Raw genomic sequence first — 15,571 nt, forward strand, 5'->3', positions numbered from 1 at the left:
TATTCAGCCAAACAGAATTTTCCAGTTTTCACAAATCAGTTTTGCACTGAAGGAAGGGTAAGGGTAACTCATCCATCCCCTACCCTGCAAACCTCCATTTCACCCCACCACACATGGGATGGAAGAAGAAAACACGCCACTTGTACTGCCATGGTGTGAATGGGGTTCCTGGGAACCCCATTTTTGTAACAGAGAGAGCTGGTTGGAACTCAGTGTAATGAAACCTTGTGTTCCTTATGAGTACAGAACCTACCAAATATTACCTTATACATTTTAATGTACCTTTCAATGCCACAGAGAGGAGAGTGCAAAACTGCTCTCTGATGCAGCACTGAAAAGATTAATGTGGTGGCGTATCAATAGATACATGCTGGAGATTTGCAGCTCCCATGTGTATTTTTTTTTAACTGTTTTTAGTATTTATGGCAGAAACTGTGATATTGTGTTGCTGTTTGCAGCTTTATTTATATATAAACCCATGCCATTTATTTCCTAGTGTCATGCATTGCTAGCCCTTTCTTTTAATAAGTCCTCTGGCTGAGTTCGGATACACTCAATTTACTATGATAGTAAATATCACACATTTTTAAACTGACTTCCGAGAGTAACAGTAGTGCAACTATTTATTTCACTGAGTGAACTGACATGATAGTAGATGGATCCTACGGCTATTGCACTGTTCTGCTACTTTATAACTATATCAATAGTATTTCTAATATTTAAACTTGTTTTTTTTTAGCTTTTACCTGGGTTTGTACAGTATTAGCAAGCTTATTTATTAACTGGTGGTCTCAAATCAATCGGCACCAACAAATAAATTGCCCTAACATAAATTGGTCAATTTATCAGCAGCAGAAAAAAAGAAACTTAATTAAGTAGGTCGAACAATAAATACCATGTTTTCTCAGACTCAAAGAAAATCTTCCCTTGGAAAATGTCTCTGAATACCAAGCCAAATTAATCCACTGTTTAGAACACAGATAATGTTGTTGAATGAAACAAAACTAGGCAATACAGTATTATACACAATGCCGCAATTAATTTAATTGCATTCAATTTACAATTACAAATCGTTCATTCAAAAGGAAGTGGAATGTTACCCATCAGGACTATTCTAATGAAGCACCGTAAAAAAAAAAGATACCATCTACAAACAAGTCGATCCCATGTTCTGGCAGATGACCAACATTAAAAATCTATCAGTATAATGTGCTAAACAAATTTATAAGAAATAAATAAATACATCAGTCAAATGTATATGCAGGTAAATAGAACACAGCATAAATGAAACTAATAATAAATGTAAAAAATATTCAAACATTTCCAACAGAAAATATTTATACAGTTGCTGTTTTCATTGAATCGCATACATGCATTCCACAGACTAAAAATGCTATACTTCCAATACCAATACAAAAGGGACTCTGACCAGCTTACATCTTCGAACGTAGGTGTTGGCTGCTTCTGCAGGGGGGATCTGTAGTATAACTCCTGGGACCCATTAAGTGTTTAGTCCTTTTTACCTAACACCACAGGATCCTGTTCATTATGACTATTATTCTGATACTACAAAATGTAGTGCTTGTGGGCCAGATGCCTATGGTAATTGCCACCATTCCCTCACCCTAACTCCCCCTTGTTAATTTTAGTATCAATTTCACATTCTATTAAGTCCCAGCACAGTGGATGCTGACAGTATAAAATGTATATATCAGAAGAATGCTTTCTAAAAATTTAAAGTCTTATCTACTCATTTTTTCCCAATTATAGCTCATTTTACCTGACGACATGATAATGACACTACTTCACTTAGAACTCACCACTAAATCATTTTTTTATCTTAAACTAATTCTATTCTATTTTTATTTGAAAATAAATATTTTTTTTCCTTCTATTTCAAGCGAAACCTTTTTTTCCTGAGAATAATATATATATATGTTTTTTTTTCCCCTGACAATAATATATATACATTATACATTATATTATTATATTAAATCAGTTAATAACATTTTCAAGTGGATTGGATTATATTTGTTATATCTCAGGGTTTGTTTGTTTTTTACCCAAGAAAACTTTGTCCAACTTAGAGAACATACATGGTTCATCAGAAAGAATAAAGAAAAAAAATAAAGAAAAATACTTCAAAAAGTCCAATTGCCTAACCCACTATTTAATTATACGCAAATGTAAATTGGCCATTTTTCCATAGCTGGTTATTACATTCACTGCTTTACAGTGTTCTGAATTTTCACCATCTCTTCTGCTTCCTGCTATATAATTGTTTTGTTGCATTATTGTCTATATATTTTTTTATTTTTTTTAATGTGAGTGCAGCGGGGGTAAATCTTGGTTTTCAGCCAGCCCCTGTTCTTCATCTGCTTTAAGCTTTTATAGATGAAGATTGCTGTAATTATCAGAATACCTGCTTATTTCAAAAGTATTATCATGGCACCCAGCTGGCATTTACAACCAATTAACAAGCTTTGCCATTAGTTGCATAAGGGATATCTCAGAGTATAGACATTGTGTGCTAATTTTCTGTTTTAGATAATCAGCCTGGCCATCCGAAATGCGAGCGGGTAGGAAAGTTAAAGGTTGACACCCAGTGGTAAGCCAGAAGAAATTGCTATGTTCTTCCTGTAGACAAAGACATCCAGCTATTCCCTGATTGCTTTAGCTGCTGCAACTTGAGTTTGAAAGTATTCCTTTTGTGTTTGTTGAGAAGAAGGGAGGAGAAGGAGAGAAGATGGGCGTTGAAGATGAAATGGGAGGGGGATATGTTAAGAGGACACAGGAGCGAAGAAAAAGAATATCAGTGTCTTCTGTAAAAAAAATAAAAAAATAATGTGCTTTTATTTCGCTAGTAGTTGTTCGCAGTTTGACCTCAGGCCACCGTAATTTTGCCAATTTCTGCTAATGCATAAGTGCTTTAAAAAGGGGCTGGCCGGTGACTGTGCAAATGGCACCTTGATAATTAATGCAGTCCATAGGCGTCCGGGAAAAGGGTACACAGAAATTGCGCCCCCCAATGTGTTTTGTTAAAGATGAGTGTTCAATAACCAGCCAGGGAAATTAATATCATGTCTGGGAGCCGCAGAGGCTTTTCGAGAATGTGTGAGATTGAATATAGGATTTCAATTTCCTTTCAGTGTTAGCCATTTTTTACAGTGTAAATTTCTGAGAATTTATACATCGTCTGCCAGTTTTAGTTGCACGCACAAAGTATTTGACGGAAGAGTTTGTTCAACAAATGGGAACTTAAATATAATGATTAGGGAAGAAGTTAAAGCACATTTTTAAAAAAAAAATGGTTCTGTATCACTATGTGATTTATGAGACAACAACTTTCTTCAGAAAAGCCAAAAATGCCACCTTCTGCCTCACTGAAATATTCTTAAGTAATGGTGGTCTGGTCCCAATGGAATATTTGGTTGACGCTCATGTGAAGTTTATGGAATGACAAATCTCTTAGATGCCTGTATTGTTTTTTGTTTTTTTTGTATCTGCTGTCCTGTCACTATTATACAATACAATAGTGATACAATATAGCCTGCTTTAGTTAATATTAATTAATATTTGTTTGTTTTGTGCAATGTACATTTTAGCTTTTTTTCATGTTTTTATTATTTTTACCTTGATTTTATTTTATTTTATATATAGTATCATTGACAAAAGATTGCATTTTTGACATCCTCTAGAATTATGTACATTTCCTTGTTTAGGACAGAAAGTGTCCCTGTCAAAATGTTTCAGCAAATCCATCCCAAAAATATTGTGTGCTCTACATTTACGGTGTTAAAAGTCCCATTTAAGTTGTATTCGACTGCCTGTAAACAAACAGTGTGTGTCATCTATAAAAAATGGTCTGCAAAATAGGTAATTGATTAGTGATTTATAAGATGTAATTAAAAGAGCTCCAGATAAGTAAATAGATAAACAATCAATGCATTGGTAACATGTTTTGTCCACCAAGTAGAACTGTCTATAACATATATATCACATGCTGACAAACTGCATCAACAAACATGGACAGTAGGTAAACGTTGAGCTCATTGACAGAAATGTTTAGATATGTTATCAAGCAGTCCGCGAACTTCCAGAAATCCTTACTATGTTTCCAATGTGTAGGAAAGCCAAAAAGAACACTAGTCAATAAATTATATTAATTGGTTTATATATAACTTTTTTGTGCAGGTGCTACTCATTGTGTCCATACTGCTGTATACACTGAATGAGGAGGTCTCTCTTCGTTCCTTTTAGGTTGAGTTTTGTCCACAAAGGAACATAACCATGATTAAGAAGAATGAAACCTGGAAAAAACAGAAAAACTTTTTTAGTCTGATAAATTTTCCGCCAACCTTACATTTAAACTTTTCTATAGAAATACACTTCCACTTTGAGAAAACCACTTTCTGTAACAGAATGGACAGCTATGGTCAGTGATAAGGACAGGTGATTGTTTTGAATAGTACTGTTGCAGTCAAGAAATATGAAGCCATTTTGCATGCCAAGGTACATGCTGTGGTTGAAACACACCTAGTCTAAACATACCCGGTATAAAACACTTAGGGGATGGTTTTAGCACACACAAGTGTAAATTAGGCCTCTAAAATAAGTCTCCTCTATCTCCCTCAACCCGTAGAGAACTGGAGGTTAATGTCCTGGGATGTTCGGAACTTGTATCACAGAATTGACCATTGTTTTAATTAATAAGCCTTTATACTGATAATATTATTATAGGACAGTGTTTTTTTGTTTGTTTGTTTTTTAACCCTTTAATTGCCAAGGCTGGGGAAAAAAAACACTTGCAAAAAGACTGGTTTCATGAGCTGCTAGATATCAACATACTACCATGTGTGGTTTGTCAAAAAAGACATAAAGCAATGCAGGTAATAGAGAAATGTCCACCCAGAGGAATCATTACTACAATAATTTCAGTGATTACAACTGCTAATGTTCCTTATCCTAAGAAAGACAATGCATGATATAGTTTGCGTATGAGTGATGACTGGTAAAATTTGTATAATTCACAACTGTAATTTAAGAGGATAAAGATCACAAGGTCATGCAAGCTAAGTAGTATTTTCTCCATTCCAACAATCTTCCACCATCAGCACGATGTACTCCTACAAAGAAATGCTTTTTATGATTACTTATATGCCACAAAAATCAGTGTAAATTATCTCATGTGAAATGTGAAATGTTTGGAATTTTTTGTATTTTTTTTCAGGGGATAATGTCTTTGCTTAAAGACACTAAATTGTTCTTCTACCAACGCGGACGCCCCATCCCCATCCATCCACCACAAAAGGGTTAAAAAAAATTGTAGTCACTTATCTTATTCCAGCGCCAATTTCCCAGGGGCTCCTTCTCCGCCGACGTCAGCCGATGGGGGGGACCTAATGTGCATGCCGCGCGCACATTAGACCTTCCCCATAGAAAAGTATTGCCTCAAAGCATATAAAACGTGAGGGCACCCACTGTTGTTTCACAGAGTCAAACTTCGTGAAACTGAAGGAAGCGCCTCTAGTGGCAGTCTGGTAGACAGCAACTTGAGTCAGTCTTAGCACTGCAATGCAAAATGGCCCTTATATCTAATTTTATATATTTAATATACAATTAATACAAGTTAAATGCATACAAATTGTCAGTTTTACTGTGGTGGTGTCCTGTAATATAAACAAAGTATTTATCATGAAACTTTTTTATATACCAGCAAATTACTTTTTAAAAACTATCATGATCTTTTATGATATACTTTAAAAAAAAATTCAGTTTTTTTCAAATAACCATTTTCTTTTCCCTATCCTGATCAATGGAAGGCTGGGAAATGACAAGTTCAACTGTGCAAACAAACGATTTATTTCTGTCATGAAGCCAAATGTGCTCAGGTTAGAGTAGACAAAATACGATAATTTGGTTCTGAGTATTAAAATGTTGATAATGTTGTTTTTTATTTATTTTTATTTTTTTATTCTTTATTTTTGTTGTGCACTGATTGACATACAGGCTTGAGATGCCATGACGGCAGTGAGAGTCATAGTATGAACATACATCAAGATGCTGTGTCATGTCATATGAGGAAAGTGCACATGTTTTTATTTTATTTTTTATTTTTATAATGTTATTTTCTGCTGAAAAAGTTGCTTTGGCATAAATATACCAGGCAGACATTGCGGTTCCTTGAAAGGAACTGGTTTCTAAAGTTAAAGGGACACTATAGTCACCTGAACAACTTTAGCTTAATGAAGCCGTTTTGGTGTATAGAACATGCCCCTGCAGCCTCACTGCTGAATCCTCTGCCATTTAGGAGTTAAATCCCTTTGTTTATGAACCCTAGTCACACCTCCCTGCATGTGACTTGCACAGCCTTCTATAAACACTTCCTGTAAAGAGAGCCCTATTAAGGCTTTCCTTATTGCAAGTTCTGTTTAATTAAGATTTTCTTATCCCCTGCTATGTTAATAGCTTGCTAGACCCTGCAAGAGCCTCCTGTATGTGATTAAAGTTCAATTTAGAGATTGAGATACAATTATTTAAGGTAAATTATATCTGTTTGAAAGTGAAAGCAGTTTTTTTTTCATGCAGGCTCTGTCAATCAGAGCCAGGGGAGGTGTGGCTAGGGCTGCATAAGCAGAAACAAAGTGATTTAACTCCTAAATGACAGTGAATTGAGCAGTGAAATTGCAGGGGAATGATCTATACACTAAAACTGCTTTATTTAGCTAAAGTAATTTAGGTGACTATAGTGCTCCTTTAAATGGTTGAAATAAAATATAAGGATAATGTATTCAGTTAGCACAGGGGATCTACAGTCTAGTTTATTGCTGTTAAAGAAATAAGCACTATAACACTAGGAATACAAACCTATATTCTAAACACTCCTTTCCCTATTTAGATTAGTGCTTCTTCTCCCACCCCCACCACCCACCACCTCCCCAAGTATAATAAAAATGAGGGGAAAAAAATACATATCTTTTCTCCATGGCTGAAACTCACTCTGTCCTGCTACAGCTCCGCCTCCCGTGACTTCATTGTGGAATTTTTGCTTCCCAGGCATTCGTCCAATTCAGTGCTGTTCATAGAGGAACATTAAGAATGTGATGATCACACATCCAATCAAATGCATTCCTATGAGCTGCCTTCACATGATCACATGACTGAATTCCATTTGGTTGTTATAGAGAAGCACCTCTAGTGGCTGTCAGGAAGCCAGCCACTAGAGCGGTGTTTAACCCTGTGTAACGGGGTTTTGGGGATGCCCCCTAGTGTCTTTGGGGTCCTTAAACCTAGTTAATTCACTATGCCTGACAGGCGGATCCTGAGCCTCCGCTATCTGGGAGCTGGGGTACATGTCTGCGGCAGCGCCTCCACCCAGTGGAACATCCGGGGTAGGGATGTGGGGTCCCACTGGGAACATACTTGGTGCAATAAGACTGACACAGCCTAACTGGAACTAACTTTATATGGTAAATAGCAATTGAACCGACACACATAGGAAAATACAATGGCGTAACAGATAACAATGCAAATGTGGATTTTCCCCACTCACCCACCAGCACACCTGTGTCCCACCCCCTGATCTTCGCCCTAGCGGCCGTTGGTGCACATAGGAGAGTTGGGGCCCTAATAAGTCCTGCTCCACAGAGTCACTGACACAGCCTCAGATGTGTAATGTCTGTACGGGACCTCAGAGTCTTTACTGTGAGTGAGAAGACAGGTGCCCTGTGGTGATACAGGGAGAGGTTTGGCTTACCCTCACAACACAATTAACCAGGTAGTCAGTAGCAGTCTCCTCTCACTGGATTCACCAAACGTCTGGGCTCAATGCTTGTCTTTGCCAGCAGGTCCCTCTCTCATCTGGTGTGATCTTGGGTGAAACAAGTTCTCTCTGCCAGGTTGCATCTCTTTTTACAGTCTCTCACATGTCCTCCATTTCAGCTCAGCATGTCATCCTTCTAGAATCCTTTTTGGCCCTCCTTCCCCAGAGCTGTGCAGGAAAACCTCCCAGGAACTGATGATGCCACACTCCTCCCACTGATTTCAGCAAGTCATGTGATCAATGCTCAATGTTTTATTAACAACATACTGGGGCCATGTGCCATCTACTGGGCATTTCAGATAATGCAGTCTGTGTAACTTCACAGGGTTACATGCTCCCCCTTGAAAATACTTGCCTTCCACTGGCAAGTCCTAGCCAGGGAGCTTAACAAAAATTCAACAGAGAAAGGTTTAGCATACCTACAGTACAGTTAGCACAGTAACATCCTAGCTAGCTAGTTATTTAGGGTAAAGAGTCACTAACATTTACCACTTCAGCTAGTGCATGTAGGAAAATGGCCATTTTAGATGCGGCTTGTGTCAGCGGGGCATAACTGGGCTCTCCTATATTGTCATAAACTAGGGTCCTAGGGGGTTGCCGCACTCTGGTGCTGTGTCTCAGTTCTCGCTGGGGGAGAGGATCTTGGGACATCAACTGTGGAACTTCGACTCCTGCCCTCGAAGTAGAGTCTCTAAGGGAAGTTCCAGGCACAAAACATGGACTTTCTGGATTCAACCTTGGAGAACTTAGTGACCCAGGAGAGGTTCCGGGACTTTGTGAAACCACAGGAGTTAAAGGAGGCAATTGCTGTGTTTCTTCAGCCGGTGATGACCACCACTGATCCTCTGCACTGGGAGTCCCCGAGGTCTCCTCTGCCCCATTTCTAGGACTCTCTGTTGGGTTTTCCTCCAGTTCTTCACTACTCTCTTCCTCTTCATCAGCATACACAACTGGAAGCAGATGGTTTCTATGCCAAGCCTTTATTCGGCCCTCCGGGCCCCTAATGTTGTACACTGGTAGTCCGTCCAGTTTGGACACAACCTCAAACAGGGTATCCTTCCATCTGTCAGCCAGTTTGTGTTTTCCAGGCACACCTAGATTCCGGAGAAGAACTTTATCCCCTGCTTGAATCTCCCGATATCTCACCTTAGCATCATATCTTCTTTTGTTCCGTTCTTCCATTTTTGCTGCTGCTTGGGTGGCCAACTCATAGGCCCGATGAAGGTTTTGTTTGAGGTTCCTCACATATTGAAAGTGTGAAGTTGAATCTGTTCCATCAGGAGACACTCCCAAACGGACATCTATCGGCAATCGAGCTTCTCTTCCGAACATTAGGAAATAGGGTGAGAACCCTGTAGATTCATGCCTTGTACAGTTGTATGCGTGGACCATGGCTTCCACATGTTTACTCCAAGACCGCTTCTCGACTTGCTTGAGAGTCCCTAGCATATCTAGGAGGGTCCTATTGAACCGTTCTGGCTGTGCATCACCCTCCGGATGATAAGGTGTGGTTCTGGACTTCTGCACCTGCAACATGCCCAACAGCTCCTTGATCAACTTACTCTCAAAGTCTCTACCTTGATCAGAGTGTATCCGATTGGGTAATCCATAGTGAATAAAATACTTCTGCCAAAGGACTTTGGCTACAGTCACAGCCTTTTGATCTTTAGTGGGGAAGGCTTGAGCATATCTGGTGAAATGGTCCGTTACCACCAGCACATTTCCAATTCCCGCTGTATCGTTCTCAATGCAGAGATAGTCCATGCACACAAGATCCATGGGTCCCGCACTTTTCAGATGACCCATAGGGGCAGCTCTCACAGGCAGGGTCTTCCTCTGGATACACCTCCTGCATGTCTTTACGTGTTGCTCGACATGTTCCCTCATGCGAGGCCAATAGAACCGATCTTGTACTAGGCCATAGGTCTTGTCCACCCCGAGATGCCCATGTTGATCGTGGAGAGCTCTCAGGACCATGCCACGGTATCTGTGCGGTAGTACCAATTGTTTTCTATCGGGGTGATCATGATACTTCACGACCCTATAGAGTACTCCATCTTCGAGATGTAGTCGGCTCCATTCTCTTCGGTATAATTCTCTTTGACTCACAGGTAGAGAAGTCAGCAATTTAGGATTCTCAGTCTTTATTGCTCTGATAACTATCCCAATATACCAGTCCTGCGCTTGGACCTTCCTCTTGTCTTCTGTGGTTATACTGGGCCACTGTTGAAGCATGACTGGAGCATGGAACACCTCAGGCACAGCTTCTGGAGAGTGGCTAATGGAGTCTATCCCCCTTAGCTCGGCAAATTCTTCTTGACTCTCGGCCACCACATACATCTGACAAAAGGCTCCTACCCCCGGCCCAGGGATCTCTTCCCACTCCTCTTCTTCTTGGTGAGGAGGGAGTCTAGGTCTGCGGGACAGGGCATCTGCGCTGATATTCTTGGGCCCAGGCTTGTACTTCAGGCGGAAACTGTAGCTTGACAAGGCAGCCAACCACCTATGTCCTGTGGCATCCAGCTTAGCTGTAGTCTGGATGTAGGTAAGTGGATTGTTGTCAGTCCTTACTTCGAATGTTGCTCCATACAAATAGTCATGCAGCTTATCCACGATGGCCCACTTGAGTGCCAGAAATTCCAATTTATGGACTGGATAGTTTTTCTCAGCACCTGTAAGACTTCTACTTATGTAAGCCACCGGCCTCAATCCTTCTGGATAACTTTGGTGCAGTACACCCCCTAGGCCTTCCATGCTGGCATCCACATGGAGGATATATGGTTTCTCAGGGTCTGCATAGGCTAAGACAGGAGCTTCTGTAAGTCTATTCTTCAGTGTCAGAAAGGCATCTTCACATCCTGAAGTCCATTTCTCTCCAAAGGGGTCTTTAGGATATGGTGCCTTAACACCCTTTACGTCAGAGGTAATCTTCAGCAGGTCATGTAACTCTCGAGCAATCTTTGAGTAGTCTTTCACGAACCTTCGGTAGTAACCACAGAATCCGAGAAAGGACCGCAACTCACTGATGTTATTTGGTCTTGGCCAATTCAACACTGCTTCAATTTTAGCAGGATCTGTGGCTACTCCTTCAGCGGAGACTATGTGCCCCACATAAGTGACAGAGTTCTGGGCAAATCGGCATTTGTCCACTGATAGCTTCAGGCCTTCAGCTTGCAGTCGATCCAACACCTTTAGCAATCTTTGTTCATGCTCCTCTGGTGTCTTCCCGAAAACAATTAGGTCATCTAGATACACTAAACACTCTTTGGGATTCATATCCCCCACAGTTTTCTCCATCAGCCTCTGAAAAGTAGCAGGAGCTCCTGTGATTCCCTGTGGCATTCTGGTAAACTGGAATAACCCCAAGGGGCAGATGAAAGCTGTCTTTTCCTGATCCTCCTTCTTCATAGGTACCTGATAATATCCAGACCTCAAGTCAAGCACACTGAACCACTGGCTGCCAGATAGGGCGTTCAGAAGATCCTCTATTCGGGGCAAAGTGTACTGATCTGGCACAGTTCTCTTGTTCAGAGTACGGTAGTCCACACATAGCCGAACTGAACCATTCTTTTTCCTCACTACCACAATAGGTGAGGCATAGGGGCTCCGGGACTCTGTGATGATGCCTGCTCCTTCCATCTGTTGGAGTATGTCCCGGACATCTTCCACATCTCGAGGGGGTATTCTTCTTGACCTTTCTCTGAAGGGAGTAGGATCAGCAAGTCTTATAGCATGGGTGGCACTTTTAGAACACCCCACGTCCATCTCTGCTCTGGAGAACACTCCCTCTCGGGTGGCCAGTTTTGAACGAAGGCTGTCTTTCCACTGCTGTGGTAGGGGAGAATCTTCTAGATCAAAATCTAAGGTGCTTTCACATAATCCTTCTGTTCTGCACTCACAGACATGATGGACGAAACTTGATCTAAAAGGTGTATTGCACCAATCGTTTGATGACGATCAATCCGGATTTCCGTGGGGGTTAAATTCTGTACCATCACAGGAAAGCTCCGACACCACCTTTTTCGCCAATCTTTTATCTCAGGTATGAGAGTCCACCCCTTCTTCTGATCCTCTTCAGGCAGAGACTCAATAAGGTATTGTCCAGTTCCCCCCAACATTTCATGGTGCATTGAGGCTATGGCTCGTAAGGTTTTAGTCTCACCAGGCTTCACAAATGCAGGTTCTGTTCCTGAATAGTGGCACAACCCTGGTTTTGTTTCAAGGGCTAGTCGTCGACACTCTTTTCCTAGGACAGGGCTGACCTCCATCAGTCGGTCTAGGGAGACATCTCCCACTTCTGTCAGATAGGCCCTGAATACATCTTGTACCATCTTTGCATTAGTACCCAATATTATTGGGGCACACACTTTCTTGGCTGCAGGGCATATCAAAGCTTCCAGCTCCATAGGACATATCATCCCGGTATTTAACTGGGGAATAGTTATGGTCACTTTTATGCATCCCTCCACAGGTTGAGCTTGCGACCCAACGCCCCATAGCTGAAACTCTCCTGCAGGTTCCATAGGAATGTGTTTCAAATGACGTTCATAGAAATCTCTGTAGATAATGGTGACTTGAGAACCTGTATCTAGCAATGCTGAAGCATGAATTCCTTCCACTTGTACGTGTATCAAAGATTTAGGCCCAATCTTGGCCCCTACAGATAGACTATGTGTAGGCCGGGTCTTCCTTCGCTTGTAAGACCTGGTCATTTGAGTCTCCTCGAGCTCGGTTGCCAGCACCTCCACATCCACCTCCATGGAATTCGCAGGGCACTCCCGCTGAAAATGCCCTGACTTTCCACATTTAAAGCAGTCCCCTCGGCGGGGTGAATCCTCAGGAAACAGCTTTTTCTGAGTCTTCCTGTGTTGCCCCCCACTTCCAGGGGGAAAAACTGCTCTCTTTGGTGGTGATTTGCATAAGAGCTCCAATTCAGCCACCTTCTTCCTAAGAGCTGACAGTTCTGTATCCTCTTTCTCCTTCTGTAGGGGTGGACACGTCTGGTCTTCCATTCTCCTAGCTGTATTTATTAATGTGGAATAAGGCAGAACTTTATCATCCAATTTGGCTCTCAGCAGAATCATAACTGGATTATTGGTCAAACCACCTCTCTGAATTTGCTTAGATAGCCGAGCATCCAACTCAGGGGCAGTGACTGCTCCTTTATGGAATAACTTTCCAAGCGATAGTTGTAACCGGTTGATATAGTCAGTGGCCTTTTCATGCTCCTTCTGCTTAGTGGCTAGGAACTTAACCAACAGATCATCCAAATCTTCTGATTTCCCATAAGCATCCTGTAAAACTTGTAGATAGTCGTGCACAGTAGCTTGCCCATTTACTCCCTTGTACAGTCTTATCATGTCTGTAGCGGGAAAACGAAGACTCTCCACCAACCGCTGTTTCTTTATGGTATTCGTACAAGACCATTCCTCCAACAACTGCATAGCATTATCCTTCCAGACCTCAAAAGGTTCTTCTCCTGCAGGAACAGGCTGATTCCCAGAAAACACCTTTAGTTTGCGGTAACTATGGGTGTGGTTTGCCGTCACTATGGCTTCTGAGAGTTTCTGTAGTATGTCCGATACATCACTACCTCCTGTAGGCAGGGTGTGTACTTCAGGGTTGTCTGGTTTCAGTAATGCTGTAGGTGGATGAGATTCTACTTTAGGAGTAATCATCCCCTGTCCTCTAGGAGGATGGGCAGCTTGTTTAGGAATGGCTCCGGCCTTTCCGGAGATGGGGGTCAGGAGCTTAGAATAATTTTCTGTGACATAATCTTTCCGTTCTAATTTAAAGGGTTGTTGCAGTGAGGCCCTTTCTTTCTTATCAAGGAGAGCGTACACTAAGGAGCATCCTTCATCCGGGGCTCCATATAAATGAATGTTGGTAGGCATCTCGTGGTCTCCCAAGTCCGTATGACAATATATTAACATGTAAGTTTGGCCTTCAGAATCCTGCAGGATATCCCTGACGGTTGCCATTTCTATTCCCAGTCGAATTTCTATACACAAGATGACGTGATTCATCTCACAGCAGGATGGGACTTTGCATAACATCACAGCTTGCTGTAATGGTACATTTCTTTTCTGGGCCCACTCTTTTGCAAAGGAGGGAGTGGCCTGAGGACTTAGCCTATTCTCACTGGTTGTACCCCAATTCATCTCAGCAGCGCCTCCATATGTAACGGGGTTTTGGGGATGCCCCCTAGTGTCTTTGGGGTCCTTAAACCTAGTTAATTCACTATGCCTGACAGGCGGATCCTGAGCCTCCGCTATCTGGGAGCTGGGGTACATGTCTGCGGCAGCGCCTCCACCCAGTGGAACATCCGGGGTAGGGATGTGGGGTCCCACTGGGAACATACTTGGTGCAATAAGACTGACACAGCCTAACTGGAACTAACTTTATATGGTAAATAGCAATTGAACCGACACACATAGGAAAATACAATGGCGTAACAGATAACAATGCAAATGTGGATTTTCCCCACTCACCCACCAGCACACCTGTGTCCCACCCCCTGATCTTCGCCCTAGCGGCCGTTGGTGCACATAGGAGAGTTGGGGCCCTAATAAGTCCTGCTCCACAGAGTCACTGACACAGCCTCAGATGTGTAATGTCTGTACGGGACCTCAGAGTCTTTACTGTGAGTGAGAAGACAGGTGCCCTGTGGTGATACAGGGAGAGGTTTGGCTTACCCTCACAACACAATTAACCAGGTAGTCAGTAGCAGTCTCCTCTCACTGGATTCACCAAACGTCTGGGCTCAATGCTTGTCTTTGCCAGCAGGTCCCTCTCTCATCTGGTGTGATCTTGGGTGAAACAAGTTCTCTCTGCCAGGTTGCATCTCTTTTTACAGTCTCTCACATGTCCTCCATTTCAGCTCAGCATGTCATCCTTCTAGAATCCTTTTTGGCCCTCCTTCCCCAGAGCTGTGCAGGAAAACCTCCCAGGAACTGATGATGCCACACTCCTCCCACTGATTTCAGCAAGTCATGTGATCAATGCTCAATGTTTTATTAACAACATACTGGGGCCATGTGCCATCTACTGGGCATTTCAGATAATGCAGTCTGTGTAACTTCACAGGGTTACACCTGCAATGTAAACATTGTAGTTTCTACAAAGCTGCACCCAGACCACTTCATTGAGATGAAGTGGTTTGGTTGGCTCTAGTGATCCTTTATATCTACAACAAGGTTTATTCATGTATGCATGTCATGATATAGAAAAAGGTAGAAAGACCTAGGACCCAACATAAATTGTGTTTTCTTTGCCTGTAATGATCAACCATTAAATTCATAATTCATATTCTTTAAATTCATTGAACATTAAATTTGTAGATATATAATGACTTTCATAAATAATATGTAAAATAATAATCAAGGACGTATTCTAAATCATGTGCCGAAAAAAGAATATGAGATATTTACAGATGCTGGAATAAATTTTTTTTTAAAAAAAACATTGCAATGCACCTTATTTCTTTCCGTTCTACAGATGAGGGCATAAATGTTGCACTTTGCTCTTGGTATATTCCTCTAGACTTGATTTTACAGAGAGAACAAGAGAGAATATGAGAGTTTTTTTTCTGGATTTGGACTTACATGGTATCACATTTTATATGCCTCTACATCTCTGAGCTCTTCATGTATTTAACAATAAAAAAGAAGTGAATCAAGAGGACCACAAAGCATATTCTCCTTAAAAAGGACAATCCACCGTGAAATTAAAAAAAAATAAAAAATTCAA

The sequence above is a fragment of the Pelobates fuscus genome, chromosome 8, assembly GCF_036172605.1.
Source record: "Pelobates fuscus isolate aPelFus1 chromosome 8, aPelFus1.pri, whole genome shotgun sequence".
Classification (NCBI taxonomy): domain Eukaryota; kingdom Metazoa; phylum Chordata; class Amphibia; order Anura; family Pelobatidae; genus Pelobates; species Pelobates fuscus.